Raw genomic sequence first — 24,471 nt, 5'->3', positions numbered from 1 at the left:
CTCCATCCAATTACTATTCCTTCTCGAAGTTTTCAAGGGATTACGGTAATTGCAAGTAGTCAAGTGTAGCCATTTTCTCTGTTAGCTTTGAGCGTATGAATAACCGGCAAGAATTTGAATAATTAGAAAATTATTTTTAAAGAGTACTTATTATAACTAAGCACTTTTAACGTATTGATATTGCTTCAAATGATATATTTTAAAGAATTTACTAAAAGGGAAACTTTTTGTCCAATTGATTTGCAAATTTTGCAGAATTTTTGCTCTTAAAGCGCAATGCTTGAAAAATAGTTAGATACACTCCACACGCGTTGTTTTTTGACTTACGAGCTTGATTTTAAACACATTTAGGAAGTAAATAGTGTCAAGAGTGAAAATCTAAACATTGATGCATTCTCTTTCATTGAAAACAGCAGGTTAATTCGCAAAAATTAAGAATTTGTTAAATATTAAAACTACAAATAAATTCAAATGCACTCCTCTAAAAGTGTAGGTAAATTACTATCGATTTAGTATAAAACATTGAACAAAATTTTTGTTTACATAGCTACGGCAGTGCGTGTGATATTAAACATGACTTGAACCAGTACCTTAACTTTTATATGGCTTAAAATATTGTTCTTCGGCAGGAGGCCCGCTTGTTGAGAAAACAGAAAAATATGCTCAACTAGTAACAACTAATCACTAAATAGCTAGTTAAAGAATTTTATGAGCTCGTAAATCATGCATCATTTGTCTTTAACAGATAAAACAAGTCTTACTTGGGAATCAAATAAAAAAATCGCAATTTAAAATATTAAAATAAATAATATTGCGCATTATATTATATCGCGTTAATAAGAATCGCAATTGAAAACGCTTTGCAAAACACGTTTTTTGACGCATAAATCATTTGCCCTTGTCAATCCTTATGCCGAAATATAGGTCTTATATTTAGCGACATTTTAAGAAAAAGCGCCAACTTAGCGATAAATAAAAGTTTCTAGAAACAGTCATCACTTTGCCGGCATCTTTGAATGTTAACGAAGCTAGTTAAATTTGGTGATTTTTTTTAAACGTCGCCAGAACTTAAAACCTTATATCTTGATAACTGGGAGACGTAGACAAAAGACTTACACTTCAAAAAACATGTTACGCTATTATTATTTATTACTACTTTATATTTAAAACTAGCCGTACCCGCACGACTTTGCCCGTAGTAGAAAATTAAAAGGTCATCTAGTTCGCCTGTATATTTACGACAAATAATGGATGTTGAATTTCTCGCCAATATGCTATGTTCATTTTCTCGTCCATGCTATGGTAATTTTCTCGTCTATGTTATGGTAATTTATTTGTCCACGTTATGGCAATTCGCCCGGTATTGCTGCAGAGGAATTAAATCCACCAATCTAGAACTGGAATAAAAAGAGAACAAAATCGAATTTTCGAAAAATCGCTTCCAGGTGCACACTCCTTTACTACAAATTAATTTTGCGCCAAATTTCATAAAAATCGGCTGAATGGTCTATCCAGACGGAAATCCACTTTTAGCTTTATTATTAGTAAAGAATATCAATTTTACACTGACGTAGTAAAAGTAAAAACTTTGAAAAAGCAATTTTCAGAGATTAATCAATATCCACATGCACAACGTATAGATATATATAGATAATAAAAAATGAAATCAGCTTCACTACTAACATTAAATGCAAATCATAAAATGGGAAATTTGCTGGAGTAACGAAAAAAAAAATAATTTAGTTAATAAAGCCATAGGCAATAAAATTTCCCACAATATTTTACATCATTTCGAACAAAATAAAAGATACTACTTTTAAAATCTCTCTACATTTTAAACCAACACTCAGACTTAACGGAAAATACGCGAAGTATAAAAAGTTAATTTCAAACTTTGATAAAAAGCTTCTTCAATCAAATTAATAAATCTGTGGTGGAACCTAAAAGGCACTTTCTAACGCTCTATATTCCGAAATACACTTCGAAGAATTCGCACTTAAATAACGAATTAAGATTTCGTTTTGAATTCAAAGTTCCGACTAGAGTAATTAATTATTCCAAAGAGCGCCAAGTCCATTTACTCATCAATACTTTTAGTGAAGCATTGATGTTGAACGCACTCCTTAACTTTTATTCGAAGACAAATTACTATTTAATGATGTATTACTATGAATTGTTATTTGAAGGTAAGTACTTTCTATAAAGAAAAGCTGTAACTTAATTGAGTTAAATTCAAGTTATTTTTTCTCAAACTAATGGTTCATGATAAAAACTTGTCTTAATAAAGTTATTGTATTCCAGGCTTGATTATGGATTTTTTTAAATGGTGCTTCAGAATTGTTAAAAAACCTATACTTTTCAAAATAAATTTGCCAAATTTTACAATTAATTTATAGCCTTGCGTTGTTTACAAAAACGAATTATAAAGACATGTCTAAAGAGAGGTAGTGAAACTTTACTAATAATAAAGTCTCTCTGTCTGGATGTCTGGATCTCTGTGACGCACATAGCGCCTAGACCGTTCGGCCGATTTTCATGAAATTTGGCACAAAATTAGTTTGTAGCGTGGGAATGTGCACCTCGGAGCCATTTTTCAAAAACTCGATTTTGTTCATTTTCTATTCCAATTTTAAGAACATTTTCCCGAGTAAAATTATCATAAGATGGATGAGTAAATTACCAAGTTATCATAACGTGGAACCGTAACATGGGAAAGCCAATAGGCACGAAATTCACCATACATTATTTTGTAAATATATACAGGCAAACCAAAAGACTTTTTAATTTTCTACTACGAGCAAAGCCGTGTGGTTACCACTATGACTAATATAAAGGTACATAAAACGAATCATTTTATTTAATTAAACACTTTAAATTGGGGATGATGATGTATCTTTTAATGACCAGTATGTTTTAAGTTAGAGGACGTATATTATTATCACCCGGTATTTTAAAGTTAAAAAATGCTGAATTCATAAAATGACGGAAATAGTTATGGATCATAGTCTACGTTTATAAGTAATGACTAAAGACATATGAGACAATGAGGAGCAAAGAATGTAAGTGCCAAAATTAAAAATTTGTAAATAACCAGTTCAAATGGTAGGTGAATCTCTCCTCTTGTCTTGGGGCAAGAGATAGTACTTGTAGCTCTGGTAGGTGCTGCTATACAGCATGATTTAGAAAAAATATTCAATGAAAGCCTAACTAGGACCTTATCCTTACACGCGTTTTTCTCAAAACTTGAAAACGTCCACTTATATTCCTTTGCTTTGCACTGCCTCATACTATATAAATCCGCAGGTTTTTTCAATCCTTGAGTCATTCGATTATTATAACTACGAGGCGTGTTTTTAAAGTAAGGTCCGTTTTGAAATAAATAAAAAAAAACGAACCGAGTACAGAGAGAGTAAAGAAATGTATTGCACAAAAATCTACTATCCTTACGCAATTTCTCGACATTGCTCTCGTTTTGTCATAGCGTGGTACAGATTTTGGTATACATATTCGTACAAAGTTGCCGATTGTATAGTCAAACATGAGGACGTTTTTGTACATCCTGTGGTCTGCCCCCACCTCGCTAGCAGCAACTTTTATTTGTTTCGGCATCTAAGATCTTTCCTAGGTGGTCTGTACCACAACAGCAATAATGAGCTCAGAGAATATGTTACTTCATGGTTGACTACACAGGCGGCAAAATTCTACGAATAGGTATATAAAAACCTGTACTACGCTTTGACAAATGCTTGGAAAATCACAGGCGTAATTTCTAAATATAGCGTAAAGGTGGTAGATTTTTGTGCAATAAATTTCTTTGCTCTATATGTCTCTCTCGTCCTTTTTTTTATTTCAAAACGGACCTTACTTTAAAAACGTCTTCGCACAATCAGTAATGACTGATACAGTTTAATGAAAGGGAGCTGAAGTATAAGATTTAAATAAGAATCTAAGCGTATAAAAAAATATCGCTCTGACCCAAAAGCACGCTCTAAACTTTACACAAAATTAATCATTGCTATGACACGCATCATTATACACCTTGTAAAATATTCAAATGGGGAAATTACACATGCATTTAAATTTGCTATTAACTGGCATTAAAATAAATTTTGATCTTATCCTTAAGCTATGCAGTAACATTAAATTTAAATAAAAATAGATGACTTTCCTAGCTCGTAATGGAGATGTCTTAATAGAGAAAAAAAATTTCGACGAAAAGAAGAAAAACTTTATACCCCCATTGAACGGTTTAATCAGGGAAATGTCAGTCTGAATTAGCTGAGGTTTTATATCTGCCAAGCTTTAAGTGTCACATTCCGCTAACGCGATTATTGAGGCTTCGATTAGGAAAGGCTCACCAAGGGAGGAATCTAAGTAAGATTTAGAGTTAGATCTATTGTATTACGTTGTTAGGTCTCGAGCTTTTTTTTCTTTCTTGGAAGGTAACTAAGAGGAATAAAATGTCGTTGGTTTTTCTTCCTCAAAGTTAAAGAACATTTATTTGTTTCTTCATTCAAATATGTTAATTGGTTTCAGCTGCACAAACTTTTAACGTCTACCTTTAATCTTTGTACCTGTAATGTATGATAAATTGAGACGGAGTATGTGCACCAAAAATCCCTAGAATATTCACTCAAATATGCGTTACAAATTTCTAAAATATGTTCTAAAGCTTTAAAGGCACTAATCATTATTTTACCTACAAAAAAAAACTTGTCACGATGTTAAATAAAAATTGAACGCTCTTTCTATTCTTAGATTTTGTTAAAAGGCAAAAATCATAATAAAACAATTATTCACTAAGCCAATAGTATGAGCCTTAATTAATTGACCTGTTTTTCAGCAACTTAATACAGTCAACTCTCGATTACTCGAAGCCATAATATTCTTTTATAACGAAGTTTTCAGTCGCTCCCAAAATAATTTAGTGATTTCAATACAAAGTGTATTTTTATGTCTCGAATGTATTACTTTTAAGTCGAAGTTTTAACGACAGTTTCGTTTTAATTAATGCATGAAACTGCAGCCAAAGTAAGAAGAAAAAAAAAGCGCTTTTTTCTATTTAACACATTGCTTTGCTAATCAGTTTATGTGAAGGGGATAGTTAATTTACAATAACTCATTTCTGCAAGGTTGCGCTATTTTTTTGCCCTGGTTGACAACCTAAAATTTTATCGCTGGGTAATCTTTGAGACACTTAAAAGTTTGTCAAAAATTGAAAAAAGTAGCCTTTATTTTATTGGATGACTCAAATATTTGTGCTTTTATGGCAGAAACAGGAGTTAAAACTGTTTTAAAAACTGTGGTTTAATAAACAGCAATGATAACGAAGCTAAAAAGCGACCGACAAATGGGATCATCTTGAAATCTTTGTTGATGATTAGAAATGAAAAATTTATTGAATATTGAGAAAAATGTGTGAATCCCTGTGCTACGACGAGTGAAGGAAACCTGATTCCTTCCGACACTTAACTTTAAAATATATCACGTGGCTTGAGATCCTTGCTTCAAGATTTGAAAGCTTCACTTTCCTCACCTTTTATCCCTTCTGGATGAGTTAGACGATAAATTTGTGCGATCACTAGTAGTGACACACGAAATAGAGCATGGTAGAGTGGGGCGTGACTTGTGCGAACCCTGAATTTTTGAAATTAATTTGGTGTTCATTTAAGAAGAGAAGGGGAATTAGAGTTGTTTACTAATAACCTAGCACCCTGAAATCTCTAAAAAATGTTCAAACAAAATCGTAAAAAAATCAGCATTAATAAACAATACAAAAGCATTCAAAGGTAGCAACTAATTTGTGGCGTAGGCAATAATTATTAGTAGTTTGTGTTCTATAGCGGTAGAAAATATTTATTAGAGGATTATTTAAAGAAAGAAGTAGATAATGCAGATAATGCTTAATGAGTAAACGCCATTGTCTAATAGCATTGCACTTTGTTATCTTTGAAAACTGTTTAATAAGAACCATAAAATCTTCAGCTTTAATATTTAATACATAAGTACTCAAACGTAGCAACTAATTTGATGCAAAATTTTCAACCTAAATATTGCCACAAATTCAGAATGGAAGGAGTAAAACTTTTAACATGAGACAAAACTTTTGAAATATGTAGTCCTACTTACAGTTTAAATGTAAGATGAAAAGTTTTCATCTGTTATTCCTCTATTTTCTTCCTGTACTCGTTTCAAATTTTTGGATCACCACGCGTATGTCTCAAAACAAACTTTTGTAAAAGCAGACACTTCATAATTCATCATGAAAACTAGTTTTCGTAACACTTCAAAAGTTTCCGAAGTGTTACTTCGCTTTGTATGCATCATACGAGGTTCAGCTTCAATAAGAACGCGAATTCTTTAGATAAATGTCTTATTTTAACGGAGCTCGGAAATTCAAAGGATTTAAGAATCATTCAAGATTATTGCCAAATATAAATCCCACGTGGTTATGAATGCACGATACCACTGGGTCCCAGGTGCAAATTTTATATTTTTAAGGAGTTAAAAAGTGCTTTGTACATTAAATAAACAACAATATATATGCGTAACGATTTAGTTGTTTACATTTTACTAGCATGTGTGTTCAATTCAAATGAAGTTGTTCGAAACTTAGGTGACAATACTGACGTACTAGGTATACTTTTTTTTCTTAGTACAAAATACAAAAAGTAATATATTCGCGAATAAAATTGCCCTAATTGTCCCAATTTAATGTTCGACCTAAATGTCCATTTTACTCAACCTGAATGAATATGAACCACAAACAATACCGTATTTTGTGTAACAATAAGAATCATTCGTAAGTCTTTATGGATTTCATCCTTATATATTATTTCTGTAGCCTGTTTTTTGTTCCTACGCGAGATCTTCCTCAATTCTTGATCGATTTCTTTGATTTGCATCTCATTTTAAAGCTTATAGCGCAGACTAATGACGAAAAATAGACCCACGGTCTAAAAATTGTTTGTTTTTTCTGTTAAAAAACATGTTTGAAAGCACCGGATTGAGGTTTTTGGTTAAACTTATAAGTTTAACTTCCGCTGTGACCGACAGAGCTGAATAGCTCGATCGGCAGAGCGTTCGAATGGTAGCCAGAAGAATGAGTGTTCGCGCCCGGCCCAGACGATCTGCAGCAAAAAAATAGACAAATGTCAGTCATTACATGATTACATAAACACAATAAATATTTTACAAGTGAGGAAATAAATGAAATGGATGCGCTACTTGCGGTTACGAAAACTTGGTGAGACATGTAGCTGTATCGATTCTTAATTGTAATTTTTTATTGTTTTTAAAGCTTTGACTCAGGTCAGAAAGCTAAAGCATAATGTAAGCGAAAATATAAGTATAAGGTTTAAGACTTCAGACTATAGTGGAATAGTTTTTTTGTTCGGGGAAAATAAATAAATCGTATACTGAAATGTAGATTCCTCTAATGAGTTTTTGACCCTTTGTACAGTTAAAAATATTTCTACCACAAATTGAAATTACGCTTTTCATTTAGTTAAACTATGAATATTAATTAGAATACGAAGTAAAACATTCAAATTACTATCAACTTGATAGGTAAAATATTTTTTTTCTTCTCTCGGCAAAAAACAAATAGATAGTCACATTTTTAATATATTCGAAAAGCTGCGCTAAACAATGAACTCAGTTCAACTGATTTTGTATTTTAACCGTTCGGTTAATTGATGAACACGTGCTGCCATCTAAGCCATAACGGTTCAAGCTGCCTACGATAACAAATTGTATAAGTTTTCAAAATAAAAATACTTCTCTTCAATACCTTATGTATTACTTCTGTGGATTATTTTTCTCTCGGTATGCGAGATCTTTCTTATTTCTTCAAGAACCCCCCCCCCCCTCTCATTTTAAAACTTACCGGGCGGGCTAATGATGAAAAATAGATTTGAGGTCTAAAAATCAATTTTTCAGAAACTCCCCTTGCTGTTGAAAAACCTTGATGCGGCCTGTAGTTCGTATGCAGATTTTGTTTTATGCGAAATTTTAATAAAATTTTCCAATTTTTTGCATCGCTTTGGGCGGAAAAAAAAATCTTTAACTTTTTTTTTTTATTTTAAAAGCAGTGGTTTTAGTTGTTTGGTTAAATTGATAATTTTTTTTTTTTGGGGGGGGGGGGGTAGAGCGTTCGGCTATAAACTATATGAACTTCGGGCCCGCCCCAGCTGTCCAACATTATAGCTAATTTCGATTAATATTGCGCATTACATGTACTCATAACATATAACACACGTATGGCAATAAAATAAATACGACGGGAATGCTACTTGGCGTTTCGACTCCTTTATGCAGGTTACAGTTATTATTCAGATAAGTTGACTATTAATCGAAGGGTGTTCTTTCTTTTTTTTATGCTTTGACTCAGTTGAGACCACTAAGCATAATGTAAGCATAAAAAAGTATTAGATTTAAAAATTCACTTTCAAGGGAATAACTTTTTGTGCAGAAAAACTTTTTCATTGTATGCTGAAATGTATTTTTTTCTCATCGCAGAGTTCGAACTTTTGTATGAATGAAAAAAATAGCACGCTAAATTGAAAATACGAGTTTTACCCAGTAAATCTTTAACCATTTATTCGCGAATACGATGTAAAACATTAAAACTATTATCAACTTCATTAGTAGGAAATCAATTTCTACTCATCAGTTTTCGGGGTGGGAGATGCATTTTATATACGTTCGAAAAATTATACTTTAAAAATTGACCGAGTTCAACTGGATTTAACTTAAATTTTAAATGTTCGATTAAAAGAAAGACAAAATCTGGCATTCAAGCCGTAACGGTTAAAGCAGCCTGCTATGCGAAATCGGATCAATTTTCAAAAAGAAAACACTTATTTCCAATCTAATTTATTATTTCTCTAGAATGTTTGTTTCAATTGCTACGCGAGATTTTCCTCTTTCCTTAATCAAATTCAATGTTTTACGAATAATTGTAAAGCATATCACGCTGGCTAATGACAGAACATAGACGCATTGTCTTTTTTTTTTTTTTTTTTGGCAAAAAGATTTTTTAGCTGTTTTTAATTACACATTGCTACATGAATAGCATTTGAAAACGAAAGCGCAACTGCTCGGTTGGTTGGAGTGTCGTGCTGTTAACTCGCCTCTTGAAACTCTAGCGGTAAATCGCAGGATCTGTAAATTTTTAATTTTTTACTTTGTGCATTTTTATTATGTATTGAATTAGCTTCGTTCTGACAGTTTACCTATTTGGTTTCTGTTGATCGCTGGTAGTGGACTGTAAAACTTATTTTGAGAAATAGCTGAGGCTGACACAATTGTAGTTTTGCTTGGTTTTATTAAAGAACAATTATATTGTGTACATCATGCCGCCGCAGTCTTACTGTTTCTGCTGTTCGTCCCAGAGACCGCAGTATAAAACTGCAATCCCAGAGGCGTTGCCACAGGAAAAGTATAAATATATAAATTTGCATATGCACAGTAAAATACATACTCCCGGCGTTGAAATTGATAGATTTCAAAAATATTAATCAATAAAATTATCAGTAAAATACCATAAAATGCACAGAAGTAAATTGAACAGATATAAAACTCAATTGCAATTAAAACATGTAAACATTAAAATAGGTATAGTTAATTAAAATCATCCACTTACCACTGGAACAGGTAAAATTGCTAACTTAGTTATGGGACGTTTGAATGTACCACCCTCAGTCTTTACCAAACAGACTCGAATGCATTTATCCCGGCCTTCGAAAACCTTTATTACACGTCCTAAGCTCCACGAATTTACAGGCATATTATCTTCTTTTATCAAAACCACTGCCCCAATGGCAATGTTTTCCTTCAAAAAACACCATTTTGACCTTTGTTGTAAATGGCATAAATAGTCTCTCGACCAATTTTTCCATACTTGCTGAATTATTTTTGTTGTTTGCTGCCATCGTTTTAATCTGTTATCAGACAAATCTAACAACTCTGGCTCTACCACTGTGAACATTGTTCTGCCAATTAAAAAATGTGTCGGAGTCAAAACCTCTATTTCTTCTGCATCACTCGGAAGTGGCATTAAAGGCCTCGAATTTAAAATCCCTTCGATTTGATTTGAGATTGTTAAAAATTCTTCGTAAGTAAAAATCAATTTGCCCATTGCCCGTTTTAAATGAAATTTAAATGATTTGACACCACTTTCCCAAATGCCTCCAAAATGAGGAGATTTGGGTGGGATAAACCTCCATTTTATTCTTTCAATAGAAAGAAATTTTGATAAAATCTCATCTGGTTGACTCACTAACTTATGCAAGCGGTCGAGCTCTTTGTGAGCACCGATGTATGTTTTTGCGTTATCACTGAATAAAACAGCACATTTTCCACGACGGGATATAAACCTTTTCAATGATGCAATAAATGAATCAGACGTCAAATCCGACACAATTTCAAAATGAACAGCACGGGTTGATAAACATACAAATATTGCAATAAAGATTTTTTGTAATGCTCCTTTACGTTGATTTTTATTTTTAATATAAAATGGACCTGCGAAGTCAGTGCCAGTATTCAAAAAGGGAAATGTTTGTTGGCAGCGTTCAGGTGGAAGGTCTCTCATTTTCTGTTCTAAAAATCGTGGTTTGTATTTTGAACAAATCACACACTCATGTACAATTTTCCGGGCGAGATCTCTTCCATGAATTATCCAAAATTTTAATCTAGATGCATGCAATAGTGCTTGCGCACCAAGATGGCAATTTTTTAGATGTAAATCTAATAAAATGAGTTTTGATAACTTATGATTTTTAGGCAATGCTATTGGATGCTTTGCATCAAAGGGTAATTGAGAATTTGACAAACGACCTCCGACTCTTATGACATTTGAATTTTTATCGAAAAAAGGCAACAAAAATTTTAATTTACTTGACAATTTTACTGGTTTGTCCGAACTTAGCTGCTGAAAGTCATCACTAAGACCTTCCTGTTGAACAAACGATGAAAGTTTTAACTCACTGGCAGTGACCCCATCAGCTGTTAGACGTCCAATCTTCCTTACTTTATTCTGGCAGTTGTAAATGAACCTAAGAATATAACTAAATACATTAATTAATTTTCGATAGTTATTACTCAAATTCAGGAAATTTACCAACAAATCATTTTCTGTAGCAGTTAAGACAGTCTCATGAGTATCCTTCACTTCACTGTAATATAAAACTTGATTAAGATCGTTTAGTTCAAACGAATGTCCATGTGATTGAGGTTGTTTTAAAATTTCTGGTCCTTCCCACCACTGTTTATTTGTCAAGAGAACATCTGCATCTTGTCCACGGGAGATAATATCCGCTATATTATCTTTAGAAGAGATATGTCGCCACTGGTAATTTTGATTCATCGTTTGAATAACCTTCACTCTATTGGAAACGAACGGCTTTAACTTCTCCGCTGGGGTTTTAATCCAGGCAAGAACAATGGTCGAGTCACTATACAAATAAATATTATCTATTGGCAACTGCAATATGGGTATAATCTTGGAGGTAAGTCGCGCTAAAAGCAGAGCTGATGACAACTCCAAACGAGGTATTGTTAAGGTTTTTAGAGGAGATACCTTTGATTTACTACACAAGAGACTCGTTTTTATGTATCCAAACGCATCTGTCGATTTCAAGTAGATAACTGCACCAAAAGCTTGTTTTGAAGCATCAGCAAATCCATGTAGCTGAATAGTAATTGCTTTAGGAAGAAGACTGTACCTGGGAATTTGCACTTGATTTATAACTGGAAGTTGTTTCAAAAAGCTCAACCACTCCCTGCACTCCTTAGGAGGGAGAGGATCCGACCAATTGAGTGCCAATACCCAAAGTCTCTGAAAGAAAATTTTTGCCTTCGAGATAATTGGTTGTATTAGACCCAAAGGGTCGAAAATTCTTGCGATTGTGGCTAGAACTTCACGTTTCGTGTAATTTTCCTTGATATCCACAGTCACTCTAAATGTAAAATAATCCAATTTTGAACACCAAAACATTCCCAATGTCTTGACAGTTATTTCTTGAGATTTGAACGAGTATTCATGGTGAGTATCCCCTAGTATTAATTCAGGATGGTTAGACACCCATTTATGGAGTTCCATTCCTCCTCTCTGCAAAACTTTAATGAGATTAGACTGTAGGAACTTAGCCTGATCCAAACTTTCTGAACCCGACAGCACGTCATCAACATAAAAGTCGTTGCGAACTACTTCACATGCATCGGAGTAATCTTTAAGTTCATCATCTGCCAAAGCCCTTAGCGTTCGAGTGGCCAGAAATGGCGCACATTTTGTACCGTACGTTACAGTTTTTAAATGATAAGTTTCAACGGGGCCAAACGGATCCGTTTTCCAAAGAATTTTTTGCAGTTCTCGATCCTCAGGATCTACTAATATCTGCCGATACATCTTTTTTATATCAGCACTGAAAGCATATTGATGTTTTCTAAACCGCAATGCAATGGAAAACAAGTCCTGTTGAACGATACCTCCGTTGAGTAAAATTGAATTTAGTGAACTACCCTCATTTGTTTTTGCTGAAGCATCGAATACGACCCGTAAAGGCGTAGATACACTATCTGGTCGCAAAACGGCGTGATGTGGAATGTAATAACCATTGTCCGTGTTTGAAGGACACTCAATTTCCCTTTCCATGTGCCCTAGATGCAGATATTCGTCCATAAAAACACTTGTATTGACTTGCCATATCTTCGTTTTCGCTTAATTTTTTCCAAAGTTGATTCAAAACGTTTTTCTGCGACATCTCTGGAGTTTCCCAAACATGACCTCCTATTTTCCCTTATCGGAAGTTTAACTATATATCTACCAGAATCATCGCGTTTAGTTGTTTTAATGAAATATTCCTCGCAGTACAACTCTTCAACAGAAGCATTTTTGTCATCCCCAGCATCTCCAGGAAATGATTCAATCTCAAAAAATCTCTGAATTGTACGATTTAAGTTTTCCTTTTCGGAAGTCAAACCCGCAAAGAAATTTACTTTTACGTTATTTATTGTTCCTGATACTACAAATCCGAACACTGTGTTTTGCAAAAATAAAGAATTATCTTTTGATTTAAATTTCCCCGGCTTAAGCAATTCAAAAAAGAATTCGCACCCAATTAATGCATGAATTTTGTTAGGAATAAAAAACTCAGAATCCGCTAATTCGATTCCGCTGGGAAAATCGAACCGCGACACATCCAGACGACTCATCGGCGTTAGTCCCGTAATTTTTGGTAAAATTAAAAAGGTTGTAGTTTTTGTATAATCTCCCTTCTCGTTTGAAATTGTTGCAGTTATTGACTTTTTTACAAAACTCTCTTTACCATTGATACCAGAAATGAAAAGATTCGATTCTTCCTTTTTTAACTCAAGAAATTCAGCGGCTGCACGAGAAATGCAGTTTACAGTGCTGCCACTATCTAAAATTCCTCTTAATTTCACTTTCCTTCCACTCGCATTGGTAACATACATCAAAACGGTACATAAAATTCCTGACTTCTAAGCTAGGAGCGTGCTTGCGAGTGACGCTTCTTGTTTATACGATGATTCTTCTATCGCGGAAAACGAATTATTAACATTTACATTTGAAGGTACTGATTTACTGTCATTTTTTTCTTTTTCATAATGTAGCAATGTATTATGCCTTTTAAAGCATACCGAGCATTTGAATGTTGAACGACACTCAGACTTGTGTTGCCTTAAGCAATTTCTACACAATTTGTGATTCTTTACAAATTCTAAGCGCTGAGAAATATTTAAATTGTTGAATTGGTTACACTTTAATAAAGAATGTTGTTCATTACACATAAAGCAAAGTTTAATGTTCTTATCGGCATTAATAAATAAATTTCTGGGTTTTGACATAGGATTTTGAAACCCTTTTACATTTTTGTTAGAAATACTCGTATTTAATTGATCAAGCACATTAGATCTGTTATCTATAAATTGTAATAATTCATGTAATGACGGAATTTCTTTAGTAGCTACAGATAATTCGTATGCCTTTCTAGAATCTTTGTCTAGCTTTTGAAGAACAATGTTCGTTATTATCGCATTTGAAAGATCATTACATTCTAAATTAAGCGCTTTTAAGCCTCTTAAATTCTTTTTAACTTTATCAGATAAATTTCTCAATAATTTTGAGTTTTCGAAATTTATTTTTTCTAATCCTAATATTTCCTGAATATGGAGATCCACTATTGTACGTTTATTTTCGTACCTAGCCTCTAATGCACTAAACAAGGATTTAAACGTGTCCTCACTAGTTTCTAACATTTTTGCTTCACCTTGTAAGGCAGCTTTTAAATAGAATAATTTTTGAGTTTCTGAAATGTTTTCATTAGCAGAAATCATGGATTGAAACTGACCCTTAAAGTTAGCAAATTCTTCAATTCTACCGCTAAATTTAGGTAACGGGATAGTAGGCAATTTGGCAGCCAAATCAAACTTTAATGAATTGTTAGCGCTAAAGTCTTCAGTTTTAGACTTATCCGTTTTATCAGTAAACCCAGTAAGGAAATATTTAATGTTTACCTCCAGAGTGTCGCAGATAGAGTCCAATTCCATGAAGACTTCATCACGCTCGAATTCTTCTTTTTCATCCAACTTTAACTCACCGTATAACTCGAAGAGCCTTTTCAATTCTTGTTTTAATTCCGAGATATCACGTAATTTACTTTCGCATTCAACTTTAGTCTTCTCACACAATTCTTTATCTTTCTCATCAAATTTAGTTATAATCGTGAGCTTTGCTTTTACGCGTCCCCTTAATCGATTCAACTCAGCTTTATTATATGTTTTAGCCATTTTATTATCCGGCTGCTGGACCATATGTTGATCGCTGGTAGTGGACTGTAAAACTTATTTTGAGAAATAGCTGAGGCTGACACAATTGTAGTTTTGCTTGGTTTTATTACAGAACAATTATATTGTGTACATCATGCCGCCGCAGTCTTACTGTTTCTGCTGTTCGTCCCAGAGACCGCAGTATAAAACTGCAATCCCAGAGGCGTTGCCACAGGAAAAGTATAAATATATAAATTTGCATATGCACAGTAAAATACAGTTTCCAATAATAACGTAGCACGGAAAAAAGTCTAATTCCTACATTGCTCTGTTGTTGGTATGGAAACCAAAACGCGATTCTTCAATTATCTCGAAAACTCATTTCTTCAGATCTCTTTACTGTCCCACGGTAGTGTACTTGTAAATGGTTCACACTTACATAGAGCAATAATGACGAAATCTTTTTTTTTTCTTTTTAAACTTTTGCTACATATGGACCTTAACTTTCTAATTTTAATTGACAAATAATGTAATAAGTAAGCACTACTATTTATAATACAATATAAAATAAATTATTTTTGGGGAAAAATCAAATGTTAGTTATTTAGATGAACAAAAAATTAAATCTACAAAAATTTATCAATCCATTGTTAAAAGCAGGTTTTACTAAGACCACTATATATACGAGCCGACGCATCAGCTTAAGATCAGCCTTTCTGGATCGGAGCTCGTGTTTGAGTGGTTGTCTTTTCTGACGAGTTATCGCGTTGGTGATTGTTCACTGTGAGCGGTTATTAGCGGCACGTGAATTGTTTATAAAATAAAATATTATTTTCTGAAAATTTGGCGATATCCGAAACTATGCTGTGATACCCCAAGCAGTGCAACAATGAAAAATCCGATCCCATAAGGATAAACTTAAGCTGATGCGTCGGCTTAACTATATAGCGGCTCTAGGTTTTACTACTAATAATCTGCTAATGATAATCTGAATTGCTCAAAGCTAAAATTCTTAAAGTCGGTTGTGGAAATGCAAATAAAATCAGAGACATGCAGCGTGTTAAAGTAATGACGAAATTAAAAGAGCAAAAAATATTTTCCTTTTTTTTTTTTGTAATACGAGTTTTTAAACAAGAAAAAAATCTCAAATATTTTTCATTTTGAAATTACATTGGAATAAAAGTCTTCAAAAGTTCATTGCATGCGAATTTTCTCTTTCAAGAAATGCAATTTAAATTTATGACGCATTTCTTTACTTTCCTTCCGGGATCAGATTTAGCAAAATAGTTTCCATCACCATAAAATTAACAATTTAAAATGAAAGCAATAAAAATGCATTGCTTCAGGATATTTTTACCAATCCCAGTTCAGGAAACTAAATTAAGAACTTTTGTAATAACACGGTAAGAAAACGACCTGATGTTTCTACCAACACTGGCGCGACTGATAAAATTTTAATAAAACTCAAAAGAAATCCGAAATAAAAAATTTAACTCATTTTACTGTAAATATTTCAACTAATAAGAGAGAAAAGCTAGTAGAATTATGAAAGTATTTTTTTTCCCTCTCTTTCCTTAAAAAAAATCGATGTTCATTTAAACAAAAAACTTAGTCCAGAACTAAATAAGCCTATTTTTTGTATCCAACATCAATTATTACTAGTTCCGGTGTATTTTCTACAATCCGGGGACTAAGAACATAAGATTTAAGTTAAAACCACTGTTGGTGACAAAAAGTTTACGCCAATGAGTTAAGATTGCCAATCGATCAGTTATCGAAATCTTTCCGTCTTTGCGAGTAGTATAATTTTGTAGTAGGGCAATTACACGAAAATGTAAACCTGAGCGTCAAAATTTCAAGATTAACAAAACTCATTAGTATTGCATATCAATAAATAGTTTGAAACATATATTTTTAAACTGCACCAAGTTAAATTCGGATTTATAACTTTTCATTGAAAAAAAAAAAACTCGTAACGGATGTCTATGTCCTTTCCGGAATTTTTTGGAGAAAATTTGGTGTGTTACCTTTTTCCTTAAAAAATCTAACTAAACAAAAAAGGTAAAGGTTATTTTTGTTACGCTCATAATACAGTTTTTTTACTGGAAGCTTATCTCAAGAAATATCTTTGTAGTGTTTTGTCCAGAAACAAACTTAAAATCAGTTTATAAATGTCAGTCATTTACAAAAATCTATTATTTCCCCTGAGCATGATAATGGGAACGTTTTCAAAATTTTAAAAGTGTTTTTTTTTCTGAAAGAGCATGCTTAAAAACATAGGTTCTGACAATTTTTTGAATAATTTGTTTAAGTTTAATATTTTTTTAAATATACTGTAATCAGTGCGCTTTCATTATTTACGCTTCTGCCGATGACATCACAAATGATGAAATGCCATTTGCTGTTGCCATTCACAGAGCAAAATATTTAATTTGCATCTTTACTCACGTGTATTGGCAACAATAACGTTGATAGCAAGCGTAGAGCGCAATTTTAATTCGCTCCTTGATTATCATAACGAGGAAACGCGGCAGAAAGATGCGACGTCATAAAGACCACGCCTTGTTTGAAAAATCGGGAATTTTAAACAATTTATTAAAAAGTGACTGTTGGGAAAATAAAAGTATTTTCTGGGTCCATGTTATTTTTTTTCTTATCTTATCAATTTCAGTGAAACTATTACTTTCGACTGAAGGAAACAAACCCCATTATTGGTGATCTGCGAAACAGACATCAATATCACTTCGGAATTTACCATCTCCGGACATGAACTCTATAAAAAAAAATTGAAAAGGGTTCCTTTTTGTAGCAAGAACAGCAAAATTATTCCAGTGATAGAAACTTTAAACTCGCACTTAAATAATTTTAATAAATTCTGGAATGCAATTTCTTCTGACTTATTTCTGAATTTAATCACAAATCTGAACTTAAGAATGAATCAGGCACCACATGGTATTAAAAATAACTAAATGTTTCTAACAAAAAATGCAAATTAACTTATAATTTTGTAAACACATGGTTTTTGTTTTATAAATTTACCGTACATTATGAGGTAGTTTCATTGCTTCTGATATATATTTGTTGTGATCCTTGGTTAAAGTTATACACGTTATCTAGCATAAACAAACTATTTTACAACATTTTGATTTAAAATTAGATACAATTAAGGTATAATATACATTGTAGAAAACGCAGAGTTTGACGTGCAACCTTCTGATGTGGAGTCAGAGTCTAAACTGAACTGCTGGGGGGTCCTTACTCTTGGAAAGGACAAACTTTGGACAATTTCCATTGACTGGTGTCCATGTGAACAGTTCGTGGTGTACTTGTGGTGCACACGTGATGTGTGGGTGTTGTACCTCACATAGATATTTTGTGAGGCTGACTAATCGTCACTACATATTCAAGTAAATAGTAACATGATATTCCTTCAACAGATATTTTTTGTCATAACCTTTAAGATTTCACATATCTTAAGTGAACTTATACTGCCGTGAGTAGGAAAAGAGCCGTTACTGTAATTTAATTATTTCGATTCTTTTTGCATTTTTGCTACTTATTGTAAGTTAGCTTTATTACATACTAGTGGTACCCGCACGGCTTTGCCCGTAATAGAAAAATTAAAAGGTCTTTTGGTTCGCCTCTATATTTACAAATAATGGATGGTAAATTTTCTCGCCAATTGGCTTGTACCCATGTTACGGTTCCACGTTATGATAATTTCGTATCTCGCCAATTGGCTTGTGCCCATGTTACGGTTCCACGTTATGATAATTTCGCAATTTACTCGTCCATCTTATGATAATTTCGTTATTAAAATTAGAATAGAAAAAGAACCACATGGAATTTTTGAAAAATCGCTTTCAGGTGCACACCCCCATGCTACAAACTAACTTTGTACCAAATTTCATGAAAATCAACCGAACGGTCTAGGAGCTATGTGCGTCACAGAGATTCTGACAGACAGAGATACGGACAGAGAGACTTTCAGCTTTATTATTAGTGAAGATTTCACAAGCTTGTTTAGTTGTTTTCCGCTGAAAAACAAAGGACGCAAAGAACAAATTCCATCAATAACCTATAGTTAGTATTGAATCTAAAACGCATTTCTTCAAATAGCTCAAAAACTCAATTCTGAAGATACTGCTGTTTACTTGCAGACGCCAGTATAGCTCTATCTATGCTTCTGTAATATGAGCATAGTATGTGGGAGGAGGAGGGGATTAGTAACATTCTATCATATTATGAAAGAAAAGAAGTAGAATTCCCTTTTCCAACAGTGAAAAATCGATAAATGTAGCTGCAATTGAGAAAAATTTATAGAAAATCTTAAACAAAAGTTGAACCAATTACCCAAACAAGATGGATTCCGTAACTTAATTTGCGGTTTCTTTCTTTCAGCGTTAATACATTTTAAATTCCAATCTTTTTTTCGCCAAAAGTTTGCGACTTGAGTTTTAAATTAAAATCACCGTATTCTAGAATCTAGTAAGAAATTCATGGGTAATTTATTTTCAGAGATTTCCATAAAGAAACTTTAATTTTGAACTATTCATTGTTTCAGAAATAATTATAAAATATGGCTTCAGGCAATTTTATATTATTTTACTGCTCCGTTGTCTTGTAAAATGTAAGATATAACTGCTTTTGTAATTGGAAAAATGTGATAGATAATTCATAAAGCACAGTTATCCTTAATGGATTTTTTTACGTTTAATTAACTGCATTTTTAAAAACATCTATCCTTTCTTGCTTCTCAACGATAAAAAGGCTTTTATTTCGCCTTTTATAAGAAGTTGATAATAACTTTCAACTGAAAGGAGGATACCCTTTTTGCCAAAATAAGTTTTTTAATTATATTTTTACCTAATAACAAATTAATCTTCTAAAATAGTTATCAAAAAATGAGTTTTGCATGAAATGTATTTGCGTTTAACTTCTAGAACGTTTAGCTAATTAAACGTACTACAACGAATTCGCTATCAACCTTATTTTTAGTCGACGTGCACTAGGGATTTTTCAACTTTTAGTCTCTGCGCCTCCCTTGAACATTGACATGAGGTCCCCCCCCCCTCCCCCAGGATTAGGTGAGGTTGTCTTGCACAAACATACAAAACGTTAATAAGAGGGCTGACACTGTTTTTTAATATTATACGTGACTGCAAAGCTGAATAAATCATTATCTGTTTATTTTATCTATTATACCCTTGCTCCCCATTTGAAATTCTTCTACGTCTGCAAGGGGGGGGGGAGTGCCCCCAGTTTGGGAACTGCTGATCTGCACTATCACATAGTCGTATATTTCTTTTGACATAACTTTCTAAAAATGGTAGTCAACAACGCTTTGACACACAAATTCAGCAGATTATTGCAGACATGTTTCGGGGTTACAGGGAACCTCTTTTAAACCCCCTGAAACACGTGCCTGCAGTAATCTGCTAATTTTGTGTGTTAAAACGTAGTTAATTGCCATTTACTTCTACACAGAAAGGTATTTATTTATTTCTTATAATTTTCTTTGTTCCGACAAATTTAAGAATATTTATATAAACCTCTCGGTTCATACGTTTCGTAGCAGAGCAAGACTAAAGCATCTGTTCATGGGGCACTGGCCCAGGGCCTCAAAATTCGGGAGAAGAGTACCTAGTATGAAGCTAAAGTTTAAGAAAAAATCAGCCGCACTGCAGCAAGATGAAAACATTTAGATTTGGTTCCAGTTAGTACGGATAAACGAGATTGTACTGTGCTACATTAAAAAGTTACATAATACATACGCTTAATATTTATGTATTTTTGCAGCCTGATAAAATTTGATGTTTTTTTTTCTTTCTAGTGGGCTGCGGTAGAGACACTGCCATTTGCAGACCTAGTGTGATCCCCTGGCGTAACCACTAATTCACGTGGCACCACTATCGGTGGGATTTAATTTTGCCAAGAGATACTTCATGCCAAACGAGTAGTGGTGGGATATTTTACTTGCCGCATAATACTACGACATGGACGCTATCTATTTTCTGCATCTGGAAAATCCACCGACTGGAGCCACGGCCGAACCTGCGCCTATAGGCGTAAGAGACCAGTGTCTAACCACTACACCACTCTGTCGGCATAAAAAAATTTGTTGTACATTTATCAAATATATCAATTCTTACAGTATTCCTATTATTATTATTATATAAGGTATCACAAAAGTATGTCTTGTTGTGGTAATACGAAGGTATGAAAAAAATTTAAATATTTTATTCATTCACTATGTAGTAGAAGCAATGAGGAGGGGGGGGGGAGGCATCAAAGAAACTTCGTGCCCAGTATTCTCAAAAAGTTATGGTCGGGCTTGGAAATATGAGCTAATGGGTGTGGGATACATTCATAATATTTTTTGAAGCTGTTATATATCTTTATTATTATTAATAATAAAGGTGAAAGTCTCTCTGTCAGTCAGGATCTCTCTCTGTCCGGATCTCTGTCTGTCTGTCAGGATCTCTGTGACGCTCATAGCGCCTAGACCGTTCGGCCGATTTTCTTGAAATTTGGCACAGAATCAGTTTGTAGCATGGGGGTGTGCACCTCAAAGCGATTTTTCAAAAATTCGATTTGGTTCTTTTTTCGCTTCACCTTTTTTATTTTGGTTCTTTGACTTCTTTTTCTTCTTTTTTTCTTTGGTTCTATTTCAATTTTAAGAACAGAAATATCATAAGATGGACGAGTAAATTACGAAATTATCATAACGTGGAACCGTAACATGGGCACAAGCCAATTGGCGAGACACAAAATTATCATAACGTGGAACCGTAACATGGGTTCAAGCCAATTGGCGAGAAAATTCACCATACATTATTTGTAAATATACAGGCGAACCAAAAGATCTTTAAATTTTTCTATTACGGGCAAAGCCCTGCGGGTACCACTAGTATATATGTAAAAAAGCTAAAACAAATCTGTAGGGTGACGGCAAAAGTCAGGTAAACAAAATTTTCTTCACCTTTTATTGTATTTAGACTTTTAAAACTAGTTTTCTTTCATGCAACAGCAGCTCATCTAACGTTTGGCTGTTTCTGGATCCTCTGAGTTATTTAATTCTATCTTTATTGTTCACTTTCCAAAAAAGATCCGACACCCCAGTAACAGACACCGAAAAATTTGATGATACCCAGCAACAGACAGGACGAGAAAAGGGTGTGTAATCGCCAACAGTCCCCTTTCTTCTTCAAAATGTGCAATAACCCCGAATTTTTAGAACTAAAGCCTTATTAACTTCAAATGAACATGAAACACCAGCTGACCTCGTGGTGACTGTTAAGAACCTTCCACCACTGCCTTTTGATGTAATTACCAACTGACTAATAAAATTCACTCTAATAACATTAGATGTCTGCACCGTACTCATGGGCCACAGCAACAGTTTTACCCGCCAAAAAGGCTTATTATTTAAATCCCAACTTATGACTGTCCGTTACTGGTGACCTTACCCTATATGTTTATGAGATTTTATAAAAAATAAATAAACTAATTAATTAATTAATTTAAAAAAAACCTCTTTTGATGTTCTTCATCCCTAGTATGTTAATATACTAATTAAAACATCCATTGTATATAAATAGAAAAAGAGATGAGAAAAATAATCAGTTTTTTTTTGAGCAATCACGATTGCTTATTGCTTTCATTTGACTTTTTTTGACGTTCCTTTGATTTTTCTCACCAGCACCCTCCGCAGCATCACCCCTCGACCGACTCCTCACGATGCTGCACCTCTAGCGAAAACCGTCTCCAGGTTTCGTCAATATCCTACACTTACACGCATACATACACGCACCTACACACATATACATACATACACCTACACACACACAAAAACATACACACACAAACACACACACACCTACACACAACTACCCACACACTCATCCTTGCACACAGACACAAACACATATACCTACGAACACATACACATACCCCCCACACACTCATGCCTACACACAGACACAAACACACATGCCTACACACACACACACATACCCCCACACACAAACACTTACATATACACACACACTCGTGATTGCGAAAAACATAATTTGAATTCAAGATGACAAAATTATTTTTTTTTTTTTAGGAATTATGCTCGTGTTTTTAATAAAGTTTAATCAAGAAGAAAGATATTTTCAAGTAACATTTTTGAAGTAGCAAAAGGAAAATGTGTCTAATGATTTAAGAACATCCAAGAGAACCTTCCTTATGCATAAGCCACGTGATTAGGAAATGCGTGAAGTACCATGCAATTTAAAAAGGATCATTATAAAAATGGGAACATACTTTTAAAAGACTCTTATGTGCTGTAATGTAGGCTAACGAGCCATAACATTATGCAAGGAAAAAATTAAAAATATGTTTCGTGTATGCTTTTTAGAAAAGAATGGCTTTGGAAGAGTTTTTAAATTAAACTAATTTGAAATGCATGAAACTAAGGTAACTCTAGTGTGAATTTTTAAGTTTGTTGTTTTTGTTAAATATTTTTATTTAGTTTGGTTTTTAAGTAAAATGTATGCAAATTTATATAAGCTGCCTAAAACTGTAAAGATTTTCTAAAAAGACAGGGTAGGTACATTCCTAGGGAGATTCACTTTTTTTAATTTTTGACAGCTGTTCGGGGTAACGAGAATGAAAAAGAAGAAAAGAAAAACGGTGTCGTTCCACTGTCGGCTTTAATTCAATTTCTATGAGTTTTATTACTTTGTAAAATCCGGGAGACTATTCAAAGAAGAGCTAAAAATGTTACTCCATGTTTTTAATTCCTAACGTGTGTAAATGTCGTAAATATGTTGTGGCAACAGCTAAAATTAATTTATGGTTATCGCGTTCTAATAAAAATTTGTATTCTGTGTTTTTATTCATTCAAGTGCTGTGTGAAATTTATCTTCATATTTTTTGTGTGAGAATATTGAGCAAATTCTTACGAACATTAGCATACAATCAATTGAAGAAATCGAATTTTGGTGAAAAATGAAATAAGTACTCAGTTAGTGAACATTTTACTTTTATTCATTTACATTCATCAACAGCAAAATATCAGAAAATTTTCATTTTATGTATCAACATTATTTTTATATTTAGGTTAAAATTAATTTTTTAAAGATAAGCTGTTGTCTGACCACGGATTGTATGGAAAGGCAAACATCCGTTTTGCAGGTGGAAATGGACGCATCTATTAGTTTTCAGGGATGGCAGCTTTTTCAAATGTATGTGAGCCTCTAAATTAAGTCTCATTCAAATTTTTACCTATCCCCCTCCATTCAGATCTACTCGTCTTAACTGGACGTTTGACAATCACGTACAATCCGTGGTCAAACTGTAGGTTTGATTATTCTCTTAAAGACATTTGTGCTCAACCTACAGTCCGCGAAACTGATTCATGTGGCCCGTTGTTACGTTCAATGTCACGAATCGAAAAATATATTCTGGAACCTTAAAAAGCAAACGATTGTCTTTATTCTGTACTAGTGGTTCCTGCACGGCTTTTCCCGTAGTAGAGAATTAGAAGGTCATTTGGTTCGCTTGTATATTTACAAATAATGGATGGTGAATTTCTCGCCAAATTGCTCGCCCATGCTACCGTTCCACGTTATGATAATTTGGTAATTTACAAGCCCACGTTATGATAATTTGTTCGGTAAAATGTTCTTA

The sequence above is a fragment of the Uloborus diversus genome, chromosome 9 (assembly GCF_026930045.1).
Source record: "Uloborus diversus isolate 005 chromosome 9, Udiv.v.3.1, whole genome shotgun sequence".
In the NCBI taxonomy this organism is placed as follows: domain Eukaryota; kingdom Metazoa; phylum Arthropoda; class Arachnida; order Araneae; family Uloboridae; genus Uloborus; species Uloborus diversus.
Note: the sequence above shows the minus strand (reverse complement) of the source record.